This window comes from Glycine soja, chromosome 12 (genome assembly GCF_004193775.1).
Source record: "Glycine soja cultivar W05 chromosome 12, ASM419377v2, whole genome shotgun sequence".
NCBI classification, from domain to species: Eukaryota; Viridiplantae; Streptophyta; class Magnoliopsida; order Fabales; family Fabaceae; genus Glycine; species Glycine soja.
Window position 1 is genome coordinate 22,096,173 of NC_041013.1, and position 16,581 is coordinate 22,112,753.

Genomic DNA, 16,581 nt, shown 5'->3' on the forward strand with positions numbered 1-16,581 from the left:
GTTAAGGAACTCGTTCCCATTGCAAAAGACAAGGGAAAGATTGATCTACTTGAAGAAAGGCTGAGAGCGGTAGAAGGCCTCGGCAACTATCCGTTCTCGGATTTAGCAGATCTGTGTCTGGTACCTGACATCATCATTCCTCCCAAGTTTAAAGTACCAGATTTTGATAAATACAAAGGGACGACGTGTCCAAAAGGTCATCTTCGAATGTATTGCCGAAGGATGGGGGCATATTCTACGGATGAAAAGTTGTTAATGCACTTCTTTCAAGACAGCTTAGCCGGAGCAGCAGTGGCGTGGTACACCAATCTGGAAGCTTCTCAGATCCGGTCATGGAAAGACTTGGCAACTGCCTTCATTAGGCAGTACCAATACAACACGGATATGGCTCCTGATCGGAACCAACTTCAGAGCATGACCAAACGGGAACATGAGTCCATTAAAGAATATTCTCAAAGGTGGAGAGACCTAGCAGCCCAAGTCGTCCCACCTATGACTGAAAGGGAAATGATCACGATTATGGTAGATACGTTGCCTACGTTCTACTACGAGAAGCTGATAGGATATATGCTGGCTAACTTTGCAGACCTCATCTTCACCGGAGAAAGAATCGAGTCCGGACTAAGGAAAGGCAAGTTTGGATATGCCTCCAACGTTGCCCCCAACAACAATAGAAGAGCCTCAGTGCTGGGCACACGGAAAAAGGAAGGAGGTACCCACGCGGTCACCACCGCCCCAACATGGATGAAAACGCCCCAAAATGCCCAAAACTCATACCAACACAACCACCCGAACTTTTCGATCCAAGTCGGAAGTTCCCTCCCAACTAAAGTGGAAGGGCCTCCCGCAACAAAAAAAAATGTCTGCCCAACACACAGCTCCAGCCATTCCCCACCCAGCCAATAATACAACTCCTGGCGCGAGCTATAACAATGCACGACGCCCCCCGAGAGACAAGTTCTCTCCTGTTCCCATGGCGTATTACGAGTTGTGGCCCTCATTATTGGAAAATCATTTGGTGATGGCCATACCCGGGAAGGTCTTCCAACCACCATACCCCAAGTGGTACAACTCAAATGCCACATGCGCATACCATAGTGGAGCCCCCGGACACAACATTGACTCTTGCCTGCCATTCAAGTATAAGGTGCAACACCTAATAAATGTTGGCTGGCTATCATTTCAAGAAGAGGGCCCCAACGTTAAAACCAATCCACTAGCCAGTCATGGAGGGGCTAGCGTAAATGCCATCGAAAAGGATAGGCCATCAAGGTCAAAGAGATTAGAAGATGTGGGTACGTCTAGATGATTCATCTACCAGCCGCTGTAGGCAGCATGCATGGTCTCTCGTGGCGGAGGCGAAAGTGACGAATGTCTGTTTCATCTCGGGGAATCACACGACATGGAAACCTGCCCTGCGGTGGAAGAGTTACTTCAACGGCTCATGGACTGGGGGCAGCTCGAAGTGTCCGAGGGAGATAGGGAAGAACCGCAGATTTGCATGGAGTCGGCAGAAAGGAAGGTTCCCCCAACCCCCAAAGCCCTAGTGATATGTTTCACTAGGAATGTGACCGGCTCCAGGCCCAAGTACCCCCCCGACAGCGCCCAAGCCAACACCATTTTCCTATCAAAGCGCTAAGGCCGCTCCATGGAAGTATACCCCTCCCGCTTTTGGAGAAACGGCGGCAACCGAGGTTGACTCCTTGTTAGCCAAGGTGACCAACATTACCGACCTTAGTGGTGTAACCCGCAGTGGCCGGGTGTTCGCTCCCCCTCACTCGGCGGAATTGCCCTCCAAGGGGAAAGCACCCATGATCCAAGAGCCGCAGACACGGTCACCCCCTCAAAAGAAGTGGATCCCCCGATGGTAAAAGGAGCTGAAAAGAAAGAAGGTCTTCAAGGAATGGCGGTGACCTTGCAAAAGGCTCATGAGTTCCTTCGTCTCATCCAACAAAGTGAGTTTAAAGTAGTTGAGCAACTAAATAAAACTCCGGCAAGGATCTCTTTGCTCGAACTGCTCATAAACTCCGAGCCTCATCGTGCACTATTGGTAAAGGTCCTCAACAAAGCCCACGTACCACACGACATCTCAGTCGAGGGTTTTGAAGGCATTGTTAATCATATAACTACCAATAACTATATCGCGTTCGCAGAAGAAGAGATTCCTGTTGAAGGGAGAGGGCACAACAAAGCTCTACATGTGTCTGTCAGATGCATGGACCATGTCGTCGCTAAGGTGCTCATCGACAATGGTTTAAGTTTAAACGTGATGCCAAAGACCACCTTGGAGAAGCTTCCTTTTAATGCGTCACTTCTAAAACCAAGTTCGATGGTAGTACGAGCCTTTGACGGTAGTCGGCGGGAGGTGATGGGGGAAATCGAAATCCCCATTCAGATAGACCCCCACACTTGCAATGTGGTTTTTCAAGTGATGGACATAAATCCCGCCTACAGTTGCCTTTTGGGGAGACCCTGGATTCACGCGCTAGGAGTGGTCCCTTCGACGTTTCACCAGAAATTGAAATTCGCAGTTGGTGGACTCTTGGTGATAGTGTCAGGCGAAGAAGATATGTTGGTGAGCTGCCCCTCCTCCGCACTATATGTAGAAGCAGCGGAGGAATCATTGGAAACAACTTTCCAATCCTTCGAGGTGGTGAGTTGTGCCTCTGTGGAAATGAGTCCGTTGCTACCTTGTCTCTCTAATGCGGCCCTAATGGTGGCACGGGTAATGCTCAGGCACGGTTATGAGCCTGGAATGGGTTTGGGCAAGGACAGCCACGGGAATGCCGATGTGGTTGACATTAGGGGGAACCCATACAAATATGGGTTGGGGTATGAACCCTGGAAATCGGGAAGAAGGAATGCACCGTCAAGACTCCGGGCAGATAGGGCATGGCCCGACCATGTTAACCAGTGTTTCACAAGTGTCGGGATAATGTTCGAGGAAGAGGTGGCGGCAATAGGAGAGGAGTCTCCACAATATCCGCCAAGTTTCGTACGACCGTGCTATCCCAATTCCCAAGTGGGGAACTGGCTCGTGATGAGCCAGTCGGAAGTCTATACCACTGATTCAATGTAATTAGAGGCTATAGATTCCTTTCTTTTTTGTTTTGTGAAATCTACCTTATTAAATAACAAAGAGATCATGTTTCATCTGTTCTTGTGATTCCACCTTTTCTCATATCATTTTGCATGTTTTTGTTTTTTGTCTTGAATGGTATAGATGTGAGGGTCGATTCTTTGAGGATCCTAACAACGAGGGTTTGATAATCGATTTTGACCGAGAAATAAGGCAAACAATAAACGAAGAAGAGGAAGAGGACGTCCTTTCACCAAAGTTGGAGAGGTTCATCACTCAGGAAGAACGCGAAATGAGGCCTCACCAAGAGGAAACCAAACTGATAGACTTAGAGACCGGAGAGGGAAAGAAAGAAGTGAAAGTAGGAACCGGTATGACTGCACCTACCCGCCAAGGTTTGATAACCCTTCTTGAATAATATCAAGACATCTTCGCATGGTCATACCAAGACATGCCAGGTCTGGACCTCGATATTGTGCAGCATAAGTTGCCATTGAATCCTGGGTCTTCCCCGGTTAAGCAAAAACTACGAAGGATGAGACCCGAAATGTCTTTGAAAATTAAAGAAGAAGTGAGAAAGCAGTTCGATGCAGGTTTCTTGGCTGTAGCTCGATACCCGGAGTGGGTGGCCAACATTGTCCCGGTCCCAAAAAAGGACGGCAAAGTGCGAATGTGCGTAGACTATCAGGATTTAAACCAAGCTAGTCCTAAAGACAATTTTCCCTTACCACACATTGATATACTGGTAGATAATACAGCCAAGTTCGTCCTTTTCTCCTTTATGGATGGTTTCTCAGGGTATAATCAGATAAAGATGGCACCCGAAGATGTGGAGAAGACTACTTTCGTCACCCTATGGGGAACATTCTGCTACAAAGTGATGGCCTTCGGGCTAAACAATGCTGGGGCAACCTATCAACGTGCCATGGTAGCTTAATTCCACGACATGATGCATAAAGAGATAGAAGTCTACATAGATGACATGATCGTCAAATCTCGGACCGAGGACGAACACCTCGTCAATCTGCGTAAGCTGTTTGGAAGGCTACGAAAATACCAACTGAAACTAAACCCCGTCAAGTGCACCTTCGGGGTAAAATTGGGGAAGTTATTGGGATTTATCGTGAGCCAGAAAGGGATAGAGATAGATCCCGAGAAAGTGAAGGCCATTCTTGAAATGCCAGAGCCACGCACGGAGAAGCAGGTTCGAGGTTTTCTGGGCAGGTTGAACTACATTGCGAGATTTATCTCGCAACTCACCCCTACCTGCAAGCCTATCTTCAAACTATTGCGTAAGAACCAGGCGGTCCTGTGGAACAACGACTGCCAAGAGGTCTTCAAAAAAATCAAACAGAGCCTTGCGAATCCCCCGGTGCTTATGCCACCTGTAACAGGAAGACCTCTTTTCCTGTACATGACTGTGTTAGACGAGTCTATGGGGTGCGTGTTGGGTCAGCACGATGACTCTGGGAAAAAGGAACAAGCCATTTACTATTTAAGCAAGAAGTTTACCGCCTGTGAGATGAATTACTCAATGTTGGAAAGGACGTGTTGCGCCATGGTATGGGCGTCACATCGTCTTAGGCAATACATGCTCAGTCATACCACGTGGCTTATTTCTAAAATGGATCCTGTGAAATACATCTTTGAGAAGCCGGCCCTCACAGGATGAATCGCTAGGTGGCAGGTACTACTATCTGAATTTGATATTGTGTACGTCACCCAAAAGGCGATAAAGGGAAGCGCCTTGGTAGATTATTTGGCCCAACAACCCCTCCAAGATTATCGGTCGATGCACCCTGAGTTCCCGGATGAAGACATCATGGCCCTAGACAAATGGATTATTTGTTTCGATGGGGCATATAATGCTTTAGGCCATGGAGTAGGGGCAGTCCTTGTATCCCCAAATGATCAATGTATTCCTTTCACGGCCAGGCTAGGTTTCGATTGTACCAACAATATGGCCGAATATGAAGTGTGCGTCCTTGGGATTCAAGCGACCATTGATTTTGACGTAAAGCTACTCAAAGTGTATGGAGACTCGGCTTTGGTAATACGCCAGTTGAAAGGAGAATGGGAAACTAGAGATAAAAAATTGATACTCTATCAAACTCATATCTTGAAGTTAGCCGAATTCTTTGACGACATTTCTTTCCACCACATACCTCGGGAAGAGAACCAAATGGCCGATGCATTGGCCACCTTGGCATCCATGTTTCAACTTGCCCCACACTGGGATCTGTCGTACATTGAATTCAGATCTCGGGGCAAGCCGACACATTGTTGTGCAATAGAGGATGAGCGAGATGGGAAACCGTGGTATTTCAACATCAAACAGTATGTCGAGAACAAAGAATATCCACCAGGGATTTCCGACAATGACAAAAGAACGTTAAGGAGATTGGCTACAGGTTTCTTTGTGAGTGGTACCATCCTGTACAAACAAAACCACGACATGACCCTCCAGCGATGCATAGATGCCAAAGAGGCGAACTACATGATTGAGGAAATCCATGGGGGTTCATTTGGGACACATGCCAATGGGCATGCTATGGCCAAGAAGATCCTTAGAGCAGGTTATTACTGGCTCACTATGGAAAGCGATTGTTGCGCCCATGTAAGGAAATGCCATAAATGTCAAGCGTACGCGGACAATCTCAATGTTCAGCCACATCCTCTGAATGTCATGTCCGCCCCTTGACCATTTTCATGTGGGGGATAGATCTCATTGGGGCCATCGAACCCAAAGCTTCAAATGGTCATCGCTTCATTCTCGTGGCGATAGATTATTTCACCAAATGGGTCGAAGTGACTTCTTATACCAATGTCACGAGGAGTGTGGTGGTCATATTCATAAAGAGGGAACTGATTTGTCGATATGGACTCCTTAGGAAGATCATTACTGACAATGGCACCAATCTGAATAACAAAATGATGCAGGAAATGTGCGGGGATTTCAAGATCCAGCATCATAACTCCACCCCCTATCGGCCAAAGATGAACGGGGTTGTGGAGGCTGCAAATAAAAATATTAAGAAGATTATTCAGAAGATGATGGTGTCATACAAAGATTGGCATGAGATGTTGCCTTTTGCCCTACATGGATATCGAACCTCGATACGAACTTCTACTGGGGCAACGCCATATTACTTGGTTTATGGGATGAAAGCGGTACTCCCATTTAAGGTAGAGGTCCCTTCCCAAAAGATATTAGCGGAATCGGGCCTAGAAGAATCAGAGTGGGCTCAAACACGCTACGACCAACTCAACCTTATTGAAGGTAAGCGTTTGACGACCATGAGCCATGGGCGCCTGTATCAACAAAGGATAAAGAACGCGTTCGACAAGAGGGTACGCCCGCGCAAGTTCAATCAGGGGGACCTTGTCCTGAAAAAGATATCCCACGCTGTTAAAGATAATCGAGGCAAGTGGGCCCCAAATTATGAAGGACCTTTCGTTGTGAAAAGGGCTTTTTCTAGGGGGGCTCTGGTGCTCACCAACATGGATGGCGAGGAGCTACCCTCGCCCGTGAACTCCGATGTCGTTAAGCGATATTACGCATGAAATCTGGGGCAATTGAGGAAACCGCTGCATGTTCTTTTTATTTTTGTGTTTGTGTGTTCTTCTTGGTTTCCTCCAGGGATTCCTGTCCACTGTAATTGTCTCGTCACAGTTCTTTAAAAGAAGAGAACATGGGTCTAAGGCTTCAGTCCTCACTTTGGTTTTAAACCATGTGCAGTTTGTGATAACTTGAGTGATGCAAGCTCCATTGGAGCTTGTAGGCCTAGGATCTTCTTCATCAATGGATTCCTTTGCTTCTTGGAAGATGAATGGCAGCGGAATGGAGAAAGGAAGAGAGAGAGGAGACGCCACTTCAAGGAGAAGATGAGTCTAGAAGAAGCTCACCACCATAGGAGGCCATGGATAAGAGCTTGGAGGAAGAAGGAGATGAATGAGGGGAGAGGGAGAGAAAAGCACGAAATTGTGTGCTCTAAATGAGCTTTGAAATCTGAAGTTAAATATTCAAATGATCAAAGTTAAAAAAAAATACACACACATGACCTCTATTTATAGCCTAAGTGTCACACAAAATTGCAGGGAAATTTGAATTTCAATTCAAATTTCACTTGAATTTGAAATTGAATTTGTGGAGCCAAACTTTGGAGCCAAAATTTCACTAATTATGATTAGCGAATTTTAGTTATGGTTCCGCTCACTAATCCAAGATCAATTCCAAGATTCTCCACTAAGTGTGCTTAGGTGTCATGAGGCATGTAAAGCATGAAGGACATGCACAAAGTGTGACTATATGATGTGGCAATGGGGTGTAGTAAGCAAATGCTCACCTCCCCCTCTAAAATTTAATTGGATTGGGCTTCTACCAATTCAATTAAATTTATTTCCCAACACACATCAAATATTCACTTAGTTCACGTGAAATTACAAAACTACCCCTAATACAAAAACTAGTCTAGGTGCCCTAAAATACAAGGGCTGAAAAATCCTATATTTCTAGGGTACCCTACCTACAATATGGAGCCCTAAATACAAGGACCAAATATAATGACATCCTAGTCTAATATGTACAAAGATAATTGGACCCAACCTTGGTCCTTGGGCTCAGAAATCTACCCTAAGGCTCATGAGAACCCTAGGGCCTTCTCTTGCATCTTTGGCCCAATCTTCTTGGAGTCTTCTATCCAATGCCCTTGGGGGGTAGGATTGCATCACTGAGCCCTTTCGCTCCGTTCATGGGGTGCCCCAAGCACTTAATTAAAATTGAACCTAACCAGCTTTCACTAAGAAGATTATTGCATTTGAAAACATTCATGCATACGCATACGCTTGCATATTTTGTGATAATAGAGGCAGAATCGTCTTTGGCAACGGTCAGAGGTTGAGACAAGGTTGAAAGCAGAAACCAATCAAGGTAAGACGATGACACAGTCACGGTTTGCCACACATTGTTGTTTCCTACTTTCAGGTACTTAGGGACGGACGCAAGTAGAGGCTAGGGTCATGACTAATAGGTTGTCATCCTTTGCCTAGCCCGGGACAAACGGAAAGCGCCGCTGCAAAGTAGCCTAGTATCCTTTAAAATCTCCAGTAGTTATTGTTGTTGTGTCTATAAAATAAGTATTAGATGCCTAATCTACCCTGAGGAGTTTCGAGTAAGCGAACGTTGACCCTTAGGGGTCTTACTTATTTCCTCCCTAAAAAAAAAAGTGCAGGTTAGCTCGCCTAGGCGAGCAACCCCTGCACGAAATGGGTTAAAAAGGGGGAAGGGGGAAGGTTTCTGCACCAAAAACTATTCCCCCCCGCCCCCTCATTTAAAAAGAAAGCTACGGGAATCACCAATTTTGCAGCCCCTAGGTCACCATTTTTCACGTTTTTGATTCCATTTTGCTCTATTATTCATCTCCAACAAGTAAGTACCTCATTTTTGGGCTCTTTGGCTTTCCATTGATATATTTTGATGCTCTAAGTTGCATGTATTTGCTCAAAACGTGAGGGATTTATCTTTGAATTATTGCTTGTTTTTGTTGAATTGAGGGGTTGTAGGGGATGGCCTTAGGCCTAGGGTGCATTCTGAGATAATGGGGCATGCCACATTGCCCCCATTCCCTTGATTTTCATGCTTAAACATGCGCCCACCAAGTGTTCGGTGAAATGCCTCAATGGCATTTGCGCATGATTTTGTGGAACTTAGCTTGCAAAATAAATTATGCGCATTGTGAGTGTGTGGGTAGTTTGTAGAAGCTAGACTAAAGTGCCAAAAGGATGACTCTTGCCTAGGAATCTAAGTTTCCGGTTTTGAATGTAAAAGAGGCATGAGTATTAGAATATGTTTGAGGAGTTTTTTTGACTAGAATTCAAAGCTTGTTGCCTCATGAGGAATGCCTTGCGCTTAGATAGCATGAAAAAGTGCTTCGATAATATGTATGTATGTAAATATGTAGCATGAAATGCCTTGCAATATGTAGCATGAAATGCCTTGCAAAATGTTGAATAAAATGCCTTGCAAAATGTTGAATAAAATGCCTTGCAAAATATGAATATCTATAGCACGAAAATGCCTTGCATAATATATATAGCATGAAGTGCCTTACAAAGTGTTTGGATGGGTAGCGTAAAAGTGTTTTTCAAAATATGTGTATTTTTGAGTAGGTAGCAAAAAAGGCCTTCCAAAAAAATATATGTATATATATAGGATGTAGCATAAAAAGGTTTGTCAAAAAATATGTACATGGACGTGTGTCGTAAAAATGCCTCTCACCAATTTTTTTATGTGTGCAAATGCATATGTGTCATAAAATAGCACAACCCCAATATGATTATTTTATAAAGTGCATGTTGACACTCGCGCCATATGAAGTGTTGTTTGGCTCTTGTTTGTAATGATTGCTATATCTCTTGTAAGCTAACTTTCCAAATGTTGCCCTCGCAGGAAATGGCTTCGAGGAAGCTTTCTGCAAAAAGATCTAGGAGGGACGTCGCGGCTGAAGGGACCAGTGCCATTTGACAGCCATCGTTTCAGGAGCGCTGAGCACCAGCAGCATTTCGAAGCCATCAAAGGATGGTTGTTCCACCGAGAGAGACGCGTCCAGCTCAGGGACGATGAGTACGTAGATTTTCAAGAAGAGATAGCTCGCCGGTGTTGGATGTCGCTGGTCACTCCCATGGCTAAGTTTGACCCAGATATAGTCCTAGAGTTTTACGCTAATGCTTGGCCCACGGAGGAGGGCGTGCGGGACATGCGGTCATGGGTAAGGGGCCAGTGGATTCCTTTTGATGCAAACGCCCTCAGCCAGTTCCTGGGTGACCTGCTAGTGTTAGAGGAGGGCCAGGAGTGCGAGTTTAGTCAGAGGAGGAACCGGACCGATGGATTTGACGAGGAGGTCATCGCCCAGCCGATATGCATACGGGGCCAGGATTTTTCTCGGACCGCTGCCGGGAGGCAGGTGCGGATCATGCGCACCAGCATGACCACCTTGACCCAGATGTGGATGACGTTGCTGCTTAGCAACGTCCTGCCCAGCGATCATAACTCTGACCTCCCTCTACCGAAGTGTCAGCTGGTGTATGCCATCGTGACACGGATGAGCGTCCATGTGGCTCAGTTGATCGCTGGCGCCATTTATTTATTTGCAAGTATGCCACCTACCAGGCACCCTCTAGACCCAGATAAGTCTAACAGGGCCCTGGGGTTTCCAACGTTGATCACAAGTCTCTGCCAGTCATTCGAGGTTCCCATCACACCTAGTAAGGTGATTCGACCGCTGATCACTCGGGCCTTCATTGAGAAGTATTGCACGCCTAGACAGGCGCAGGGTGATGCACCGCAGGCCGCAGACGCACCGCCACCACCTCATCAGGCTGATCCAGTCGGGTCATTTGGCATGGAGCAGTATTAACAGCACTTGGTTCGCCAGCAAGCGGCCAACCACAGGGGGCAGGTGCAGATACATGAGTGTCTCTACCAGCTCAGCCTCAGTTAGCAGAGTCAGGGTTTCGCTCCTTTTGCGTGCCCTACTCCAGATCAGTTCAGGGATGAGGTTGCATGGCCCGGAGATTGGCCTGAGGCCCAGGCAGGGGAGGCGCCCGCAGAGACTCCCGGCGATGCAGAAGAGGCCCGCATTGACGAGGAGATGACAGATTTACTCAATTTCTTGGGAGGGAGTGGAGCCACGTGACCGGGAGATCCCCAGATTAATATTCTCTTTTATGTTTCCTCTTTATCTATTGCATATTAGTTTATTTTTATGACTTGAGGGACTAACGTTTGTTTTGTTTTTTCGATTGTCTCTTGTTTTGTGCATACATTTTGTTTAGACTGTTGCGTTAGTGCTTACTTCGTTATTGTCGATAATGTTTGTTGAAATTTTGGAACCTTGAAATTTCGAACAAAAAACATGATGACTCCAAGAATAGAAAAAAGAAAGAGGCGTTGTGAACAAATGTCGTGTCTATATATAAAGAAAAGAAAAGAGTTTTTTATATGTAAAAAATGTATGGAAAGATTTTGTGTGTGTGTAAATAAGGTGTGAAAAGAAATTCTTGTGTGTGAGCAATGAGTGTATATAAAGAAGTTTTTGTATAAACCACGAGTGTATGTTGAAAAACGAAAAAGAAATCTTTGAACAGGAATAGAGTTTTTATATAGGCCGTGTTGATATAAAGAGAAAGAGTTTTTAATGCGTGTGTATACAGAAAAAGTTTGTCGTGTATAAGAATGTAGGTGTACAAAGAAAAACTTTTCTCACAGATGGTGATGGATGTATAGTTTTTGCAAACATAAAAAATGAAACAAAAAGAAAAAGGAAGAAAGACCTCGAAGGTCGGCATGTTATGGTCATAGGAAGCATAAATCATTCATAGAGAGCAAGCATATCTTTTGGAAACAAGAGACTGACGCTAGGAGTATATTTTCCAGAACAATCGAGATAAGAATGGATGGATTCGTTGAACCGATGAAAGAACATAATTTGGAAATATTGGGTCTACTTATGTAAATCCCAAACCTTAGTATCACAATGCCATAAATTGGATGCTTGAGTACCCACCTAGCTGTAGCCATGACTAATTTTGCACGTTGTTTCCAAATCATCATTGTTACACGTGCCTTGTGGAAATAATATGGAAATTCAACCCAAGACCGACACCTTGACACACGAATTTCTTTTGCCCCAGATATCAAAATCGGGCTCGCACGATGAAAAGACCCTGTTGAGACATAACCTTAAGCTACTTTGAACCTTGGCCCATGAAAAAAATCCTCATCCTTTCCCCCGAAGAAAAGGACAGCAGAATCTCCTTAAGGGAGAGCGAATAACAAATGCTAAAACCCGAATTCTCAATCAAAGATCGGAAAGGAAGAAATGAAAAGAAAGAAAAGAAAAGGAAAAGAAGGATTCCCGATCGAAGATCGAAAGAAAGTAAAAAGAAAAAAGATCGAAGGAAAAATAGAATGATTCCAGATCAATACAGGAAACCAGGAAAGAGAACAGAAGATCTTCTGACCAGATAAATTTTTCGGCAGGGTAAATGACTGCCGGCAAAGGAAAACCCATTTTTGAAGTAGTTCTTCCTTTGGGATTGTCATTCAAAGTCGCTCTCGACTGGCGATATCCCGCCCCACATAAACAAAGAGGAAAAGATCGAAACACCCAGCTTCCTCTCCAAAAACACTGCCCTCGAGAAAATCTTATTGATCCGTGATCGTGCGTGTGATCTTTTGATTCGATAGGAAAACATGTGCAAAATAAAGTCATGGTGCAGCTATGGTTTTGGATTAGGGTAAAACACTTTCCTGTGTGAGCTTTTATACACTATGAGTGATTTTATTCCCAGTTTCAGTTTGACTCGACGTTTCCCCTGAATGTTCATTTAAAAGCTAAATGTTGACATCCTGCCCTTCATTTTTGGCTACAAGGAAAATTACTTTTGGCATGGGTATATTGTTTCTCTAAAATATGGTGCTCTCCTGAATGATTTATTTTTCCTTGCTAAAGCATGTTCGTCTTTTAGGTGAAAGAACCCGGTGGACCATTCGGTCCTGCCAACAAATCTTATCCGGAGCCCCATGAATTGATTGTCATTCATGCATCCTCCACCAACGAGTCTGGAGTCCCACGAATTGATTGCCTAGCGCTGTTCGTCTATCCTCCACCCTCAAATTTTATCTGGAGCCCCATGAATTGATTGTCATTCATGCATCCTCCACCATCGAGTCTGGAGCCCCACGAATTGATTGCCTAGCACTGTTCGTCTATCCTCCACCCTCAAATTTTATTCGGAGCCCCATGAATTGATTGTCATTCATGCATCCTTCACCATCGAGTCTGGAGCCCCACGAATTGATTTCCTAGCACTGTTCGTTTATCCTCCACCCTCAAATCTTATCCGGAGCCCCATGAATTGATTGTCATTCATGCATCCTCCACCATCGAGTCCGGAGCCCCACGAATTGATTGCCTAGCGTTGTTCGTGCATCCTCCACCAACGAATCTTACCCGGAGCCCCATGAATTGATTGCCTAGCGCTGTTCATGTATCCTCCACCATCCTATTCGGAGCCCCATGAATTGATTGCATAGCGTTGTTCATGCGTCCTCTGTTATCAAGCGCAGAGCCTCTGGTGACTGGAAAATATGGTTTTTTTTGTTATTTTTCCGATCGGTTCCTCCGCCAAACATGTGCATACGTGTATATTATGTTATTGGTGTTTTTTTTGTTGTTTGTGTTTGTTTTGTGTTGTGCAGAGAAAGAAGAAGGAGAGACGGGAGTCGTCATAGACTAATCACGGAAAGGGCGAAGACGGACGAAATCAGTGTTTTATCTTTGCTATCCTCTTATCTCCGATAAAAGGTAAGTAAAGAGGGGCAACTGTCATACCCAAATTTCGTCCGGGGATTATTGTTTGATGGCATGCAACCTTTGTTTAACCGCTTCGAGGTACTTGGCACCATTTGTTGCACAATACGTGAAGTTCCGTGACATGCCGAGGATCAAAAGGAAGCATTGTTACACAATCCGTGAGTTTACGTAACATGCCGGAAATCAAAAAGAAGCATTGTTACGCAAACCGTGAGGATCCGTAACATTCCGAAAGCCAAAAAAGGAGTAATTACGTGACCCGTAAGGTCCCGTAACCTTACGGAAAGAAAACAAGTATCATTACGAAATTCGTAAAGTTTCGTAACGTTACGGAAAAAGAATCACCAAAAAAATTAAAGGGGGTGTATTTAGTACAAAAGGGGGTGCAAATAGCAACTAGGCCCACTTGGGCCTTCCAAGATGTTCCTCCAAAAGGCGGTTGCTTCTGGAGGAAGCAACCTGGCTTGCCTGGGCGAGCTGAGTGGCAAGCTCCTCCCTTATTTTCCTATAAATAGAGGGAGGAGTGAAGGAGAAAGGGGTTTAGCCCTTCTGGTATTTCGAGATCACTTAAAATTAGTGAAAAAAATTGTTTCCGTGAAGAAAATCCAAGCCGAGTCGCTTCCGTAACGTTTCCATAACGTTTCCGTGGGTGATTTTGCGAAGATTTTCCACCGTTCTTCGTCGCTCGTCGTTCGTTCTTCGTCGTTCTTCGGTCTTCAACCGGTAAGTTCCCGAAATCGAACTTTTCAATTAATTCTATGTACCCGTGGTGGTCCCCATTTTTTTCGCGTACATTTATTTTCGTTTTATTAACTTTTCGTACCCCCTTTTGACGTGCTTTAGTCATTTACTTAAGTCATTTTCTCGCCTAATCAAAAAATAAAATAAATTTCCACCGATCATTTGAATGGTAATATCCGTTAATTTCTGTTAAAATGAAATCCGACCGTTCAGTCATGTCGTAACCACGTTGGAAACCAAAAAGCGGTAAAATAATAATATAATAATCAAAAAAATATCTTTTAGTAAAATAAACCGAAAAAATCAAATCGGACTTTTCTCTTTGGGCTTTCTCTTTCTTAATTGAATTGACTAATAACTAAAGTGAAACTAAGGCTAAAATCAACTCGCAAAGTCAAGCTTGTCCGCAAAAAAAATCACTTAAAAGGATTTTAAGGTTCAATACCTCAGTTTTTCTCACCAAGTAAAAATGGATCATTTTAAGGTCCAACGCCGTAAAAGGACCACCTTCCAAGTAAAAAGAATCGCTTGATTCCCCCTTTAGACAGAACTACGTAGGTCTGATTTCCTCTTCGATGGAGGGTACGTAGGAGCAAGAGCCCCGCTTTTGTCGACCTCAAAAATTAAAAAGAAATAAAAGTTTAAATACATAGCTTCACACAATTCTAATTTAAGGCTGTTATCATTTGGGATAAACGTGAGAGGTGCTAATACCTTCCTCAAACGTAAATACAACTCCCGAATCTGGAATATTCTTCATGACCGGCTTCCTTCGGTTTTTCCGACGTTTTCCACAAATAAACGTTGGTGGCGACTCCACGCATTTTCCTCCTTTGGAAGACGCACTCGTGATCCTCGCCTCGCTCGCCCGCAAAAGGGTAGGTTGCAACACTAGTGAAGAAATCTACCCCCAAGAAGAAGGATAACCATTAGTGGTTAAAGAGAAGTGTAAGGAGGTAAGTGTCTCCTCCAAGAGGTTAGCTAAGAAGGAAACTCATTTTACAATAAAGAAAAACATTAAAGAAACTTTCCCTCTTAGACAACCTCCACATTTTCTCTTTTGTAAAATGACACTTGCTAGCATTGCCACACCTTTTGGGCTTGAGTTTATCCCTCAAGTAAAGATGTTGTTGGATGAGGGTTTGGTTCGCAAGATCTTAAATCCTTGTGCTTTGTTAGTGCCCAAAATAGGTATTATTAGGCACCAGGTCCCTAAAATAGGTGGTATGATGAATGTTTTGAGTGGTGCAACCCTCTTTTGTAAAATCGCTCGTGCACCTAACATCTTCATGGTGTGTCTACATAGGGACCCATTAGGTAGATTTGTTCTTATTTTTAGTTTCAATACAAACTTAGGTACTCATATGGGACACCTTAGGTTTGTCATACTTTTTGGTAGGAATAATTAATATGAAAATACAAAAAAAGGTATGTTTTATTGCGTTACTTTTCTTAATTTTTCAAATAGTGATCAAGGGGTTCCCATGAACCCTAAGAGAATAAAGGTCATTCCTGAGTGGCCCACTCCACCAAGTATAAGAAAAATTTGGGGATTCCATGACTTAACAAACTTTTACAAAAGGTTTGTCCCATATTTTTCTATACTTGTAGCACCACTCATTGAGTTGGTGAGAAACCATGTTCCTTCATGGGAAGATGCCCAAGAAATGGGTTTTCAGACCTTACCTTACTTCAACATACCAAACACCACTAATACATATGTTTTTGTTCTTTTTACAGGTGTTGAGGGAAGGAGCCTAGAGTATGAAGAACCTCAAGATTTGAGGTCAAATCCTTTCCAAGGTGGAGGGAATGATGCAATCCTACCCCGCAAGGGCATTGGATAGAAGACTCCAAGTAGATTGGACCAGAGATCCAAGGGAAGGCCCTAGGGTTCTCATGAGCCTTAGGGTAGATTTTGAGCCCATGGGCTAAGTATGAGCCCGCTTATCTTTGTAAATATTAGAATAGGTTTTTCCTTTCGTTTGGGTCTTGTATTTTGGCCATTCTAGTAATATAGGGTTTTAGCCTTGTATTTCGAGGCATTTTGAGTAGTCTTTGTAGTAGGGATTTTTTTTGTATTTTCATGTATTTTGTCATGGGGGTGAGCTTAGCTATTATAGGGGGTGTGTAGCTAAGCTCTAGCTTCTCATCTCAAGGAGGTGAGCTTTGCTATTAGAGAGGTATGTGTAGCTAAGCTCTAGCTTCTTTAGGAATCCTCTTAAGGAAGCTTCTCAAGGAGGTGAGCTTAGTTATGAGAGGTGTGTGTGTAGCTAAGCTCTAGCTTCTCAAGAAATTTTTCTCAAAGAAGCTTCTCAAGGAAGTTTTATCAAGAAAACTTCTCAAGGAAGCTACCTAGTCTATAAATAGAAGCATGTGTAACAC